Source organism: Dipodomys ordii, unplaced genomic scaffold (assembly GCF_000151885.1).
Source record: "Dipodomys ordii isolate 6190 unplaced genomic scaffold, Dord_2.0 Scaffold172, whole genome shotgun sequence".
NCBI classification, from domain to species: Eukaryota; Metazoa; Chordata; class Mammalia; order Rodentia; family Heteromyidae; genus Dipodomys; species Dipodomys ordii.
Window position 1 is genome coordinate 356,314 of NW_012267388.1, and position 13,885 is coordinate 370,198.

General features: G+C 39.7%; 1 pseudogene; it reads left to right on the forward strand.

Annotated features, from left to right (window-relative positions):
* Nucleotides 1-3,460: 3,460 nt before the first annotated feature.
* Nucleotides 3,461-5,098, forward strand: LOC105998795 (annotated as a pseudogene).
* The last annotated feature ends 8,787 nt before the right edge of the window (nt 5,099-13,885 follow it).

Consider the following 13,885-nt stretch of genomic DNA (forward strand, 5'->3'; position numbering starts at 1 on the left):
TTGCATATCCTCCTGAAGTCCTTGAAGAAGGATTTTGAAACCTGATTCTCATGTGTCAATTCTCTCTCTCCACACTTCCTGCCATTAGCTTAGGTGCTTTTAACATTATGTAGACAGCTCTCCCTAGGACTCTAGTCTACCAGTTTTGTTATTGTTGTTCTAGTACTGGAATTGGAAACTTCCTGCATTTTTTTTGGTTGAGGGAGAGTTATGGGGCTTCAACTCTAGGCCTGGGCACTGCCCCTTTGCTCTTCAGCTCAAGGCTAGTGCTCTACCATTTAAGCCACATTTCTGGCTTTTTCTGCTTATGTGGTGCTGAGGAAATGAACCCTGGGCCTCATGTGTGCAAGGCAAGGACTCTGTCACTGAGCCACCCTCCCATCCCTTTAGTACTGGGAATTGGATTCAGGGCCTGGAGCTCTTACCTTTTTGTTTTTGTCCAAGACTGGTGCTCTGACACTTGAGCCACACCCACCCTTACCTAGTCTTCCAGTTTTTTCATCTCTTCAACTCTTCTTTACAACATAACCTTGAGGGTTAATATATCAACATATGAATTTGAAGAAAGGAACAACAGCTATATCATAATCAGAGATAGCCCATTAATCTGCTCCATATGCACTAATTGTGCCATTGTCCCCTAAAATAGTTAATACCATTTCCTAACAAAGCCTTTTAAAGAAAGGAAAATACTTGTAAGATATACATTTCAGATATGTGTAATATCTTTATTCATGTATTCAGTTTGAGAATGTTACTAAAATATTTTATGATATTATGTATGGATTTGAGTTGTTTTACTAAGGGAACACTCCGAGTTAAAAACTAAAACTTAAATTGAAAGCCAAGCACTGGTGGGTTACACCTGTTATCTTAATTCAGGAGGCTAAAATCTGAAGACAAAAGTATAAAACCAGAACCAACATACAAATCCAAGAGTCTCAGCAAAAAGAGAGAAGTGGAGGTGTGGCTCAAATGTTAGAATGCCACCGTTGAGTGAATTGAGTGAAATGAAACAGCCCTGGGAGTTACTACCAAGTAGCCCAGGTGCAAAGTATATGGGCTACTAGTAAATTACAAACACCTGTCCCCTGTCACGCTCTGCCTTCATCCTCACTGCCAATGAGAATGGCCTGAAGACCCCTGAAGACAGTAAATGTTGGTAAGAGTCATGGGGAGTGAGAGTGGGAAGACTACTAAATAGACTGTTCTCATTGTAGGTGGTTAAGTCTTTGATCCTTGAATTACATATCAGTTATAAGGAAGAATGCACAGGGGAGAGCAAAGATCCATGGCCTGTGCTGGAGGCCTGGGGAAGGAAAACTCTTGTTTTGATGGTTAAAACTGGAAATTCTGTAAAAAGCCATAAACATAGATCTTATAAACTAAAGATATTCTACATCTCATTCTAAAAAAGAATGGTTTGAGATGGCTATAGAAGCCTGAATCAAAAGGAACTTGTGTATTATTCTGTAATTAACACAAATGTTCATTAGTATTCTAACTATTGGCTAGGTTGGCAGACTGACAAGGAGGCATAAAGCTTGTATCTGCATAATAGCAAGGGCCCCCATAGGAAGGACAAGAGACAATAAAAAGACAAAGACAAGGAAACAGACTGACAAGGTCAGGGAGAGGTAGTAGAGTAGGAGGCAAAAGCAGAGAAATGTTGCTTTAGAGACAGTCTCTTTGCTAAGAGCTCCTGGGTACAAGCTGCTAGTTGTCTACCATCCTATGAAGCTTGGATTTAGACACAAGGTGGGCCTGTTTTAATGTCTCTCAGGTCATGATTTGTCTATATTGAATAAGATTCCATACAGTTGTGTTCAATGCTGCTACCCTCTGACCCTAGCACCCTCTCCATTTTTTGCCACCCCTACCCATTTCCTGCTTTCACAACCTCCTGTTCCATAAGGACTTTGAAGTTTGATTCACCAGTGACAAGTTCCTGCTTTGGCTAGGTATCCTGGTTTTGGTTGATTGCTCAGGTAAAACTTTATTCTATTTCAAACAAGCCTATCACTAAAGATTGTGAATCTACTTTCTGACAAATCAGAATGGAGAGCAGTAACAGCTTTAGGGATAAAATCTGTGGGGAGGCCTACCCACCACACTTGCTTTCTGGGCTTCCTCTCAGTAGCACAACATTCTGCAGAAGTAAAAAAAATCTTGGCTTGCCAATATTCGTTTGATGGGCCACCCAAGTATTCTGAGAAATTTTGAACAAAGCCACCAAATGTGGGGAAATTTGTTGTAGCAGCCATAAGAAACTAATTTAGAGGAAACAAAGGTGGTATAATACTGAGGAGCCTGGACTAGGTAGGGAAGATGGTGAAGAAGAAGAAATTTCTATAGGAGAGTAAACCAACTCAATAATTTTTACAATGGGCTAATTTAAGATCATTTGGGAATATCGCATTTAATGAATCTTCAGGACACAGGAATGAGATGACGATTCTGATCGGCTTATTTTGCCGATGAAAACACAGCAGTTGCATTGGTTTTGCAAAATCCATCAGTGTTGGGAATGATTCTGATGATGACAAAGAGACTTTCATGAAGGAGAAATCAAAGTAGAGAAAGGTGCTTGTGGTTAGAAAGTATCTACAATTCAGAGAGAGCCATGCTGCATAGTGGTAATATCCCAAGTGGACCTTATAGCTAAGGATGCTCAGACAAAGAGTGAAGGAGATGAAAAAACTGGATGACTAAGAAGGAGAGGTATGGTTCAAGTGGTGGAGTGCCACCATGTCAAGAAAAACCCAAGTGAGAGACTCAGGTCCTCAGTTCAAACCCTAGTACTGCTACTCCCCTGCTCCTCCCCCCCCCCGCAAATAAAAGAAACACCTGAAAACTTGAGTTCTAAGGATGGCTGTTCATATGAGATCATGGCAGAAATTGTGGCAAGTGGAGAGAAGTGGAGATGCCACAGGTGAATCAGACTTCAAAGTCCTCAAGGAATCAGGAGGCTGTGAAAACAGATAATAAAAGAGGAGGGCAGGAGTACTGAAGACATCTGCATGGGAATCTTATTCAATATAGACAAATTATATTCTGGGAGAGGAATCAAAACACATCCACCTTCAATCTTGAACCCAAGGTTCATGGGGTGGTTGAGATCAAGCAGTAAGGGATTTCTTGAGACAGAGACTGTGCCTTGAAGAGAGACTATGGTGGGCCAAAACAAAAGCTCATGTATAAAGTCGTTGAAGATAGAGAACTTTGTTATCACTTAGTTTTATATATTGTTAATGAATCATAGTAGCACATGAAATCAATCAAATCATAATAAGCCCAATTTATTAATAAAACACAGTATTTCTGAATTTTGTGGTGCCCTGGTTGCAGTGTGCCTCAATACAATACTGCATTACAACCAACTGAATAATTTTTACAATGGGCTAATTTAAAATCATTTGAGAATATCACATTTAATGAATCTTCAGGACACAGGAATGAGATGGTGATTCTGGGCAAGCAGTATAGGCTTATTTTGCCAAAGAAAACACAGCAGTTGCATCGGTTTTGCAAAAACCATCAGTGTTGGGAATGATTCTGATGATGACAAAGAGACCTTCATGAGTGAAAGCCTTCAGAGGGAAGTTGCTAAGAAGCAGACCCTGAAACAGACCAGACTGGAAATACAGAAAGCTTTTGAAGAGAATTCCACTATGAATGAGTATAATAGTATATATGATGATGTAGTATTGTATATATGATGAAATGCAGAAAAAAAGAAGGAAAATAATCCCAAATTGCTTTTGGGAAAAGATTGAAAACCCAAGTATATATATTACTAAAAACAGTTGAGATCAGAAAAAAGGAACAGAAAATAACAATGGAAATGAAAATACAGAGAACAAGAAATGGAAAAAGGAGAATTTGATGATAGATACATTTGTGACATCTACATATAAAAAACTGCAAGAGTGAACTGAAGAAGAAAGAGAACAGAGGACTGCTGCACTTGATGTAACTGAGCAGAAAGATCTCAGCGGATTTTATGGGCATCTGTTTAATCAAGCATTTGGTGAAGAGGAAGTACCTAAATGCAGCTTTCCTGCAGCCAGATCTGGAATAAAAGAAGGCCAAGGGTTACTCCAATGAAGTAAATTCCAAGAACAGAGTACCACAACAAAATTTCCGCATTCTCCAAACTGGTGTGATGGAGGAGGCAAAGCTAGATGCTGATAATGATTGTGATAGTAAGAGCAGTGAGGAGGATGAAATGGAAAAAAAGAAAGTGAACTTCAGAAATGAAAAGGTCACAGAGACTTCCACAGAGTACTCCAAACATCATAGTAATCAAGCCGATTCTTGCTCATCTAGTGAAGGAAGAGGGCAAGGTGCCAAACATCACACCACAAGTTCCAAGTCAGAGGACATGAGAAAAAGGGAGATCAGCACCAAGTCAGGCAATGCAGAGACCAGTAAAACCATTGCAGTGACTGGGACCATCAAAAAGAAAGGGATTCTTATAGGCACAGAGAGGCCAACGATACAGATTCTCAATGGAAGAGGCACCAACAAGAAGATAAACTGAGGACAAGAGACCAGAGGGAGAGAAGTGACAAAGAGCAGAAACAGGAGAAATGTTCAAGAGAATGAGAAAGAGGTAGACAATGAAGTGATCATGAGCAATACAGTGAGAAAGAGAAGGAAAAGAAATGGAAAGAAAAGGAAGACCCTGTAGAAGGAAGGAAAGATACTAAAGTAATACAGATGAAGGGAGAAACAAGAAGTAAATGTTCAATCTCCAGAAAGAAATTAGAATAGAAAGGAAAGCGGCCCAAATGTTAGGGCAAAAGATGAGTTTCTTGTCCAGCAAAGATCAAACAAAATGAAAAACTTGGAAAAAGAGGAAGAAATACAGCAAGAGAAACACTCTAGTTCTGAGATGTCACCAGGAACTAAACACAGACTCACAGAGGAAATAGAAGAAAAGGGTAAGGAACAAGAAATAATACAAAAGGCTGTGAGCAAGTTTGTAAAGCAGAACTATGAGGAGACTGTAATGTCAGCCAGAGACAGGTCCGAGGCCAGGTAGGTGGCACAGATTAATGCAAAGACTTACACTGAGGAATAAAATGATAAATAGCTACCTCAATAGAAAGATCTATGGAAGCACAGAACATTGTCATGCCTGGAATTGGCTTTGTAAAAACTATGAAGGAGTGTGTTAACATGTTTTAACAGTACTTGGGAAGAGATTCATGTTTTTACTCAGGTTTAAATCAAAAGTCAGTCCTTAGCTGCATGCTGGTGGCTCATGTCTGTAATTCTAGCTATTCAGGAAGCTGAGATCTGAGGATCAAGGTTCAAAGCCAGCCCAGTCCATGAGACTTTTTTTTTTTTGCCATTCGTGGGGCCTGAACTCTGGGTCTGGGCACTGTCCATCAGCTCTTCAGCTCAAGGCTAGCACTCTACCACTTAAGCCACAGCGCCACTTCCGGCCTTTTCTGTTTATGTGGTGCTGAGGAATGGAACCCAGGGTCTCATGCATGCAAGGCAAGCACTTTTCCACTGAGCCACCTTCCTGGCCCCTCCATGAAACTCTTATCTCCAATTAACCACCAGAAAACTGGAAGTGGCACTGTGACTCAAAGTGGTAGAGAGCTAGCTTTGAGCAAAAGAGATCAAGGACAGTGCCTAGGCCCTGAGAAAAAGTTCTTTCTCTGTCTTGGGATTCATTTCACTTAGCTAACATCATCTTATATGGTCATTTGTACATGGTTTTTATTTTTGTTGTTGTTTCCTTTGTATGTTCTTCCCCCTATGACATATCCCCTGTTATCTCTGTACTTGATTTTGATACCCTACATCTTGTATATACATATGTCTAATCTGGGGAGGGGAAGGGGAATAACAAAATGCTGAAACAAGGACACAGGATCACCCATTGCAACAAGGATACCCATAGGACAGTACATTGGAAATGAACTTTACAACTTCGGGCAGTCAGCGGGATGTGGGGGGGGGGGTTGGTGGTGGAGGAGGGAAGGGATAGTGGGACAACAACAAAGAAGGGAAGGAGTAACAATGATCGACAAGTAATGTACTCATTGCCTTACTTATGTAACTGTAACCCCCTCTGTGCAGCATCTTTACAATACAATAAAATACAGTCCTTTCATTTTGAATATTTATGCATATATTTTCATAGCAATATCACATTTTCAATTTTATCCAAAATCCATAAGTGTGTTAAATCTGCAGGTACACAGGAAAATTGGCTCTACTACAAACAAAATAATAACTTTTCTAATGATAAAAAAGAGAAATCGCTAGTAACAATTACTGAAAGTAATGTTTAGGGGCATATAGAAAAGGCCTATGGAGTTGCTTCTGTCATCTGAAAGGTTGTTTGCTGACTCTGGGACGGAATTCTACGACGAGAGGCAAGGCCTGCAGCGAGAGAACTGTGTAATGTTGAGTGGGAAGATGGAGACCATGTCATCTTAAAGGGCTCATCTCTAAAGGGCTTTAGAGATTTTTTAAGGATATCTGTGATTGCAGAGTTGTGGGCACCTTGTCACAGGTGGAGGGAGAGTGCCAAATAATACCCAGCTGATCTCAATTACCTGGTCATAAATGTTTCTCAGTTTTCCAACTCTAAAAAACAAGATTCCTCCTCCAATCTTTTAAATTCCCATTCTCACTGGAGGGAGATGATGTTTTATTTTGGTCTTAATTTGTATTACTCTGATTAGTAAAAGGGAATCTTTTTCATGTGTCTGTTGGCTATCCTCTGGTTTTTTGCAGCACTTATCACAACAGCCTAAACACAAAGTCAACCCACATGTTCTTCAGTGGCTGAATGGCTAATGAAAATGTGGTCTATTTGCACAATAGAATACTACTTTGCCATAATAAAGGAAATTCTATCTGCCTTAGCATGAATAAAACTGCAGCTCACTTATGTTGAGTGAAATAAGCCAGATACAGAAAGACAATGCCAAATGCAGCCATTTATTTATGGAAATTGATGTCATGTACAAGTATAGAGGGAGAGGTGGTCACCAGAGATGGGGAAGTATTACATGAAGGGGACATAAAGAAATTAGAGGAGCTTCTAGGGCCTAGAGAAAATAAACATTATGGAAATATGACAGTAAATTTGAGTAATTTGTGCAATTACCATCTATCTTCAAGTATAATATTAACTTTTTTAAAATAAAATTCTTATTTCCTCTAGCTATTCTTGTCACTGGTCAGCTTTCTCATTTCTAATTTGTGAGATTCAACAATGAACAGGTTAGAGTGGGTGGCTGATTTGAGGCTCTCTTGCTATTCCCAATCTCTTAGAAATGAAAGGATATTTACTTCATTTAGTTATTATGGACAGCAAAGAGGTGGAGGTTAAGCAGAAAGTTTACAGGAGATCTTCTCTCTGTGTGACTCTTATTTATTGTCATATGTTTGTCTCTTAAAATGAAAAGAAGGCTTTCCCATATGGAATCAATTTAAAAGTTTTTGTCAATTGTGAGGCTTGAACTCAGGGCCTGGGTACTATTCATGAGCCTCTTGCCTGGGCTGGCTTTGAACCATGATCCTCAAAACTCAGACTCCTGAATAGCTAGGATTATAAGTGTGAGCAATTTAAAAGTTTTTTAACAAGTCCTTTTTGAGTCACAGTAATTCTTCAAACCTATGTTTTTATTTTTTCCCATTAACTTGTATTCTTTGCCTTCATCACTTAACCAGATAGACATGATAAACATGTATCCATACTTACTCCACATTTCTCCATTTTGAGCACACAATGAGTCATTAGAGACTTTGTCAAGGATTCACTCTACTACCAGCCTTACCTAAGGCATTCATGGCACCTAATATTTATTAAGCACATTACATGGATAACTTGCAATTGATCCTCTGAACCTACCTATTAGGAAGATAGTTTATTCTTTATCTTTTCAATAAGTTAAACAAAGGGTAGAGGAGATGAATAATGCATTCATGGTCACAGCCATCTGTACAGTATCTTTACAATAAAAAATATATACTATAATAAAAGGTCACAGCCAGAAAATCAAGAACAAAATTGTCTTGGGAAGAACTTTGGAGACCTTGTTAGTCACTCTGTTGAAGAGCTTTATGCTCCCAGGGACTCTCAATTAGAACTAACTTGTCCTCAGAGCTGAAGGATCCTCTAAAGCCTGGTTCAGCAGCTGCAGAGCAAAACAGGTGGAAGCGACTTCAGCATTCTCTACACTGCATTTTTCTCTCCACTGTGTGGTTAGCATCCTGGACCCTTTGAGTCTCAGGCACAGGGAGTAAGGGCTGATATTCCCATCCTGGAAAACTCCTGTAGTGACTGCTCTTAGTGGGCAGCATGGGGCTCCTCCTGCTCCCTTGAATTCTAGGGAAAGGAAACACACACCAAAACCATTCTAATCTATTCTCTAGAGGGGGAGCTATTCCTTTTTCCTTTTTCTTTTTGTCAGTCATGGGGCTTGAACTCAGGGCCTACAGCTGCCCCTAGGCTCTTTTGCTCAAGGCTAGCACTCTACCACTTTAAGCTACAGTGCCATTTACAGTTTTCTGGTGGTTAATTGGCGGTAAGAGCCTCGGACTTCCTGCCTGGGCTGGCTTTGAAGCTTCATCTTCAAGCCTCAGCCTCTTGAGTAGCTAGGATTGCAGGTGTGAGTCATTGGTGCCTGACTGGAGGTATTCTTTTGTGTCTTTTGTCTCGAGCAAGGATTTATCTCAGTCCTTGTCTTAAGTTTGTTTCTCTCTGGGGATTCTTGGTATTACAGATATGCAAGCTTTGTGTTATGTCTTCATCAGTGCACCAATCTAGCCAGTAAATAAACCAGAGATTCAGCCAGTTAATCAGTACTTGTTTGTATTAAGAAGCCACACATTCCTCATGATTGAGTCTTCCTTCTCTTAGCCTTCTCAATCCATTCTATCTAGAGTGAGTTGTAGAATCCCCAGTTTATAAAGCCCATGTTTGAAATTAATAGAATTGGGCTGGGAAGGTGGCTCAGTGGTAGCATGCTTGCCTTACAGGCATGAGGCCTTGGGTTCGATTCCTCAGCACCACATAAGCAGAAAAAGCCAGAAGTGGCACTGTGGCTCAAGTGGTAGAGTGGTAGTCTTGAGCTGAAGAGCTGAGGGACAGTGCCCAGGACCAGCGTTCAAGCCCCACTACCGACAAAAAAAAATTAATAGAGTTTTCCAGTTTTGACAATCAGAATGATACTTTCCTATCCCCAGGCCTCCAGCAAAGTCATTGGGTTCTCCTCATAACTGATTGTAACTTGGGTCAAAAACTTAATCCAACAGTGGGTAGAAGCAGTTCAGCAGTCTCTCCACTGTCTCTGGCCCTCAATGTCTCTCAACAACATTTACTGTCTTCTTCTGGGGTATACAAGCCATTCTTATTGGCAGAGGATAAGGACATAACAAGTGAGAGGGGACAGGTGTCTGATAATTTTTTGCAATAATTTGAAAGCTTTGTACTTGAGATAGATCATTTGACAGATAACTCACAGAACTGTCTCGATTAACTTTGTGCTGGGCTCTCTGTCTCTCTGTCTCTGTCTCTCTCTCTCTCTCTCTGTGCATGTGAGTACTGAGCTTTTATGGGGGGGGTAGAGGCTGCCCTTGCATGGCATTGTTGTTGAAGGCTGCTTATTCTTCCACTTGAGCCACATCTCCACTTCTGTCTTTTGCTTATTAATTGTAGAGGAATATTTCAGATTTGTCTGTCTAAGCTGAATATATAGCATAGCCCTCAGCCTCCTGGGTAGCCAGGATGACAAGTGTAAGCAACTGAGAATGGGGGCTTTTAATTAACGTTTAATTTTCTGCAGGGCAGTTTATAAAAACTCAAGTCCTGGTTTTCATATGCTACGTTAAAACTATATTTATTAACATGTTCTTAAATGAAGTAGGTGGAATTAAAGATAAGATGTATGGGGGCTGGTAAGGTGGCTTAGTGGTACAGTGCTTGCCTTGCATGCATGAGGCCCTGGGTTTGATTCCTCAGCACCACACATAAGTAGAAAAAGCCAGAAGTGGTGCTGTGGCTCAAGTGGTAGAGTGCTAGCCTTGAGCTGAAGAGCTGAAGGACAATGCTCAGGCCCAGAGTTCAGACTCCATGACCAACAAAAACAAAAACAAAAAAACCCCACAAAGTACAAAAAACAACCCCCAAAACAAAAAACAAACAACAAAAACAAAAGATAAGAGATATGTGTTGTAGATATATCTAAAGTAATTTCCTTATTTATAGGGCTTTGTTTAGGATATAGTATTAGCTATATTAGCTATGATTTTTCTATACTAGTCCTTGAACTCAGAGCCTGGGTGCTGTCCTTAAGGTTTTTTGGTGTGTATTTATTTATTTATTTATTTATTTTATTTTTAAATCTTCTTATGACCAGTATGCTACTGCTTGAGCCATAGCTCCACTTTGGCTTTTTTGGTGAATAATTGGAGATGAATCTCACAAATATTTCTCCCTGAGCAGGCTTCAAAACATGACAATTCTCAGCCTCCAGAGTAGCTAGGATTACAGGTGTGAGCCCACTTGCCTGCTGAGGTCCTATTCTTTAGCTTATGAGATAGATTGTTGGAATAGCTTTTACTAATATTGTTTACTACTACTTTGTACTTAGTACATTTTTTACTATGTTTATACTGTTGCTCTCCAAATTTGCATTGAAATCCTCTTAAGGTTATGGTACTCTTAGATGGGGCCTTGTTGCAGAAGCCCTCATGAATGAACTTAGTGCCTTCCTTAAAGAGGCTTATGATCATTGCTTCATTCTTCCAATATGTGTGAATATAGCAAGAGCATTATGACATCCATGACACCCAAATCTTCTCGTCCTTTGATCTTGAATTTTCTAGCCTGTATAGCTTTCTGTTATTTTGAAGCTACTTAGATTTTATCATTTAGTTATAGCAGTCTCAATACAAACTTAATATTTTAAAAAATTTATCTTGGAATAAAAAGTATGGCTAAACATAGATAACATATTTTATTCAAAAATATAGATGTGAATATGTCATCTACACAAACTGGGAGTGTAGGAACATCCTTGTCAGTGTGCACTGAGATGGATGTGAGGAGACTGGAGGCAGCAGTTGACAGTGTTCTCGGGCATTTTATTGCTGCTATGTGCAAGAGTAATATTCAGCTTCATGAGGCTGGACTCTGGAAGGGAGGACCAGAGGGCTCACTTAGAGATAAGATATAAGAAGTTTGAATAATGGCAAATGTGTCCAGTAATAGTAAGGCTATGACTATAGCACCAGAAGAAAAAGTGCTTCCCCACCATGAATGAGCGCATAACAGAGTTTTGTCAACTCAGCATTTTTCTTGGCAAACTGTGGGTTAAAGTTCTATTTTGGTGAACTTCCATTCATCAGTATTCATTGGCTCTGCAAATTATGGAAGAGAACAATGAAATAGATTAGAAAATAAGCTGAAAGTCAATTTTGGATTGCTGTAGTAAGTGGAATTTTAATGATCCCTGTATTCTCTACCCTATGGTGTTATTCCTGTGATTACGTTATACTACCTGGAAAAAGATTTCTTTTTTTCAGATGCAATTAAAGTTACTGATCAGTAAACTGTAAATTGGGAAATAATCTGGGTAGACCTGACCTAGTTATATGTTCTCATTAAACACAGAAAATTTCACCTGACTGGTTAGAGAAAGCCTCAGAGAGTTGGGAGGCCTTTAAGGAACAGTAGGAGGATGTTCTCTGTTGCTGAGATGAAGAGGACAATGTGACCAGGATCTGAGACTAGCCTCTAAGAGGTGATATACACAACAGGGCCCTCTGTCCTATAAGACCAATGAAATGAGTTCTGCGAATAACCAAAGTTCCCTTAGTAGATCTTTCCTTACTGGACATTCTAGATGGGGGCAGAGCTAAGTGACATCATTATTTTGGCCTCATGAAGTGCTGAGTAAAAGACCCAGCTAAAATGTGCCATATAAGTGATCCCTCTCTGAGGATAAAGGACAGTCTATCCTCAGTATCTGTGGCTTCATGATTCCCCTTCCCAAAGACACCCAGATTCACAAATGTTAAAATCTTTCCTATATAAAAAGGCCTGTACACATCCTCCTACATACTTTAAATCATTTCTAGATTAATTATGATGTGTCTAGCTATTATATTGTACTAAAAAACCTGTGTACTAAAAAACAGTGTGTGTGTGTGTGTGTGTGTGTGTGTGCACGCACGTGCGCTTGTATGTGTGTGCTGGGCTGGTCCTTGGTCCTGGCTTTAAACTCAGGTTCCTGCACTCTTGCTCAGTGTTTTTGCTACTACTTGACCCATATCTCCATTTCTGGATTTTTACTGGTCAATTGGAGATAAGATTCTCCCAGATTTGCCTTTCATGCTTGGTAAGAATCTCAGAACTCAGCATTCTGAGTAGATAGAATTACAGGTGTGAGTTGTTTATTATTATTATTATTACTATTACTATTATCATTATTGTCAGTCCTGGGGCTTGAGTTCTGGGCCTGGGCACTGTCCTTGAGCTCTTTTGCTCAAGGCTAACACTGTACCACTTTGAGTCACAGAGCCATTTCTGGTTTTCTGGTGGTTAATTGGAGATGAGTTCAAGGTTGCTAGGACTGGCTTTGAACTTTGATCCTCAGATCTCAGCCTCCTGAATAGCTGGGATTACAGGTGTGAGACAATGGTACCTGGCTCAATTTTATTATGAAGTATTTTAACCTGCAGTTCATTGAATCTGAGGTTGCAGAATCTGTGGGTACAGAAAGACAGTGGTAGGGAAACAACAGGAAAGTTGTTAAGCTATCATAATTTCTTACATATAAGTGGAAAACAAACACAATTGTATACTAGGAATCTTTTCTAAAATTAACTGGGTTTTACTTGGGTTTACTCTGATTCAGTAGATGGAAGTGGTAGCCCCAAATCATGACTTAGTGACAGTAAATCCAATTTCAGATTGAGGAATGGTGTGAAAAACCTGTAACACACCTTAATTTAACTATTATGAAAACATTGTGATTACATGCATGCACCTGGAAATCTAGACTTTACCTTGCTGCTACTGCTTGTGGTTAAATTAATTAAGCTATCTTCAAAATTGTAACTCAGATATTTACCTTGCATTCTTGGTACAGTTTAGATGGAATGCAAAGTCTTTAGCATAGTGTCTAGCCCATGCATAGTGTCTAGTCTATGCATTCATAATAAATGGTGATGATTAATATTCTAATTTAAAAGCGAACGGCTGAGATGCGAAAGAACCATGCAAGCAAGAGAGAAAGAGGGAATAAAAGCAAAGTGTGTGTAGGAGAAAATGTATCTCAATGTGAGCTTTTGCTACAGGTCAAACATTGGTCTCAGGTACTCAGCAGCCACATTTTATTCATGGGAAAGCCTTCAAAAAGCCTGAAAATAAAGTGGTTTTTTTCCCCCTTTTTCTTTCTTTTTGTTGCCTTTTGCAGTGAAATAGATTGCATCCTCAGGTTGTGTGTCAGTCACCCAAAGTCTATTCAGACTCTGTGCCTGTTTTGAATTTAACGCTCTGCCTATCTCACCCAACCTGAGGCCATTCAAAAGTGAAGCTACATATTGATCAAAAAGTGAAATGCACAGAAGCATAGGAGAGTGAGTCACGTGATGTGCCTTTCAAAGCTGATGTCCCTGGTGATCCTTCTAGGCAAGGAAGAACGAATAGCTCTATTTTGAAGGCCCTAGAGGCCCTCGCAAGGAGAGTTTGTCTATTTGTATGTGTTTGTAGGTATAATCTGGTTATAAAAGATGCTTGAATGTGTGTTAATGAATTTAGTGTTGGATTCTCAAGTAGAGCATGTATTGTGTGTCTGTGCTTTCCTGAAAATTTAGTGAATGGTGAGTTTATTATTTTTTAGGC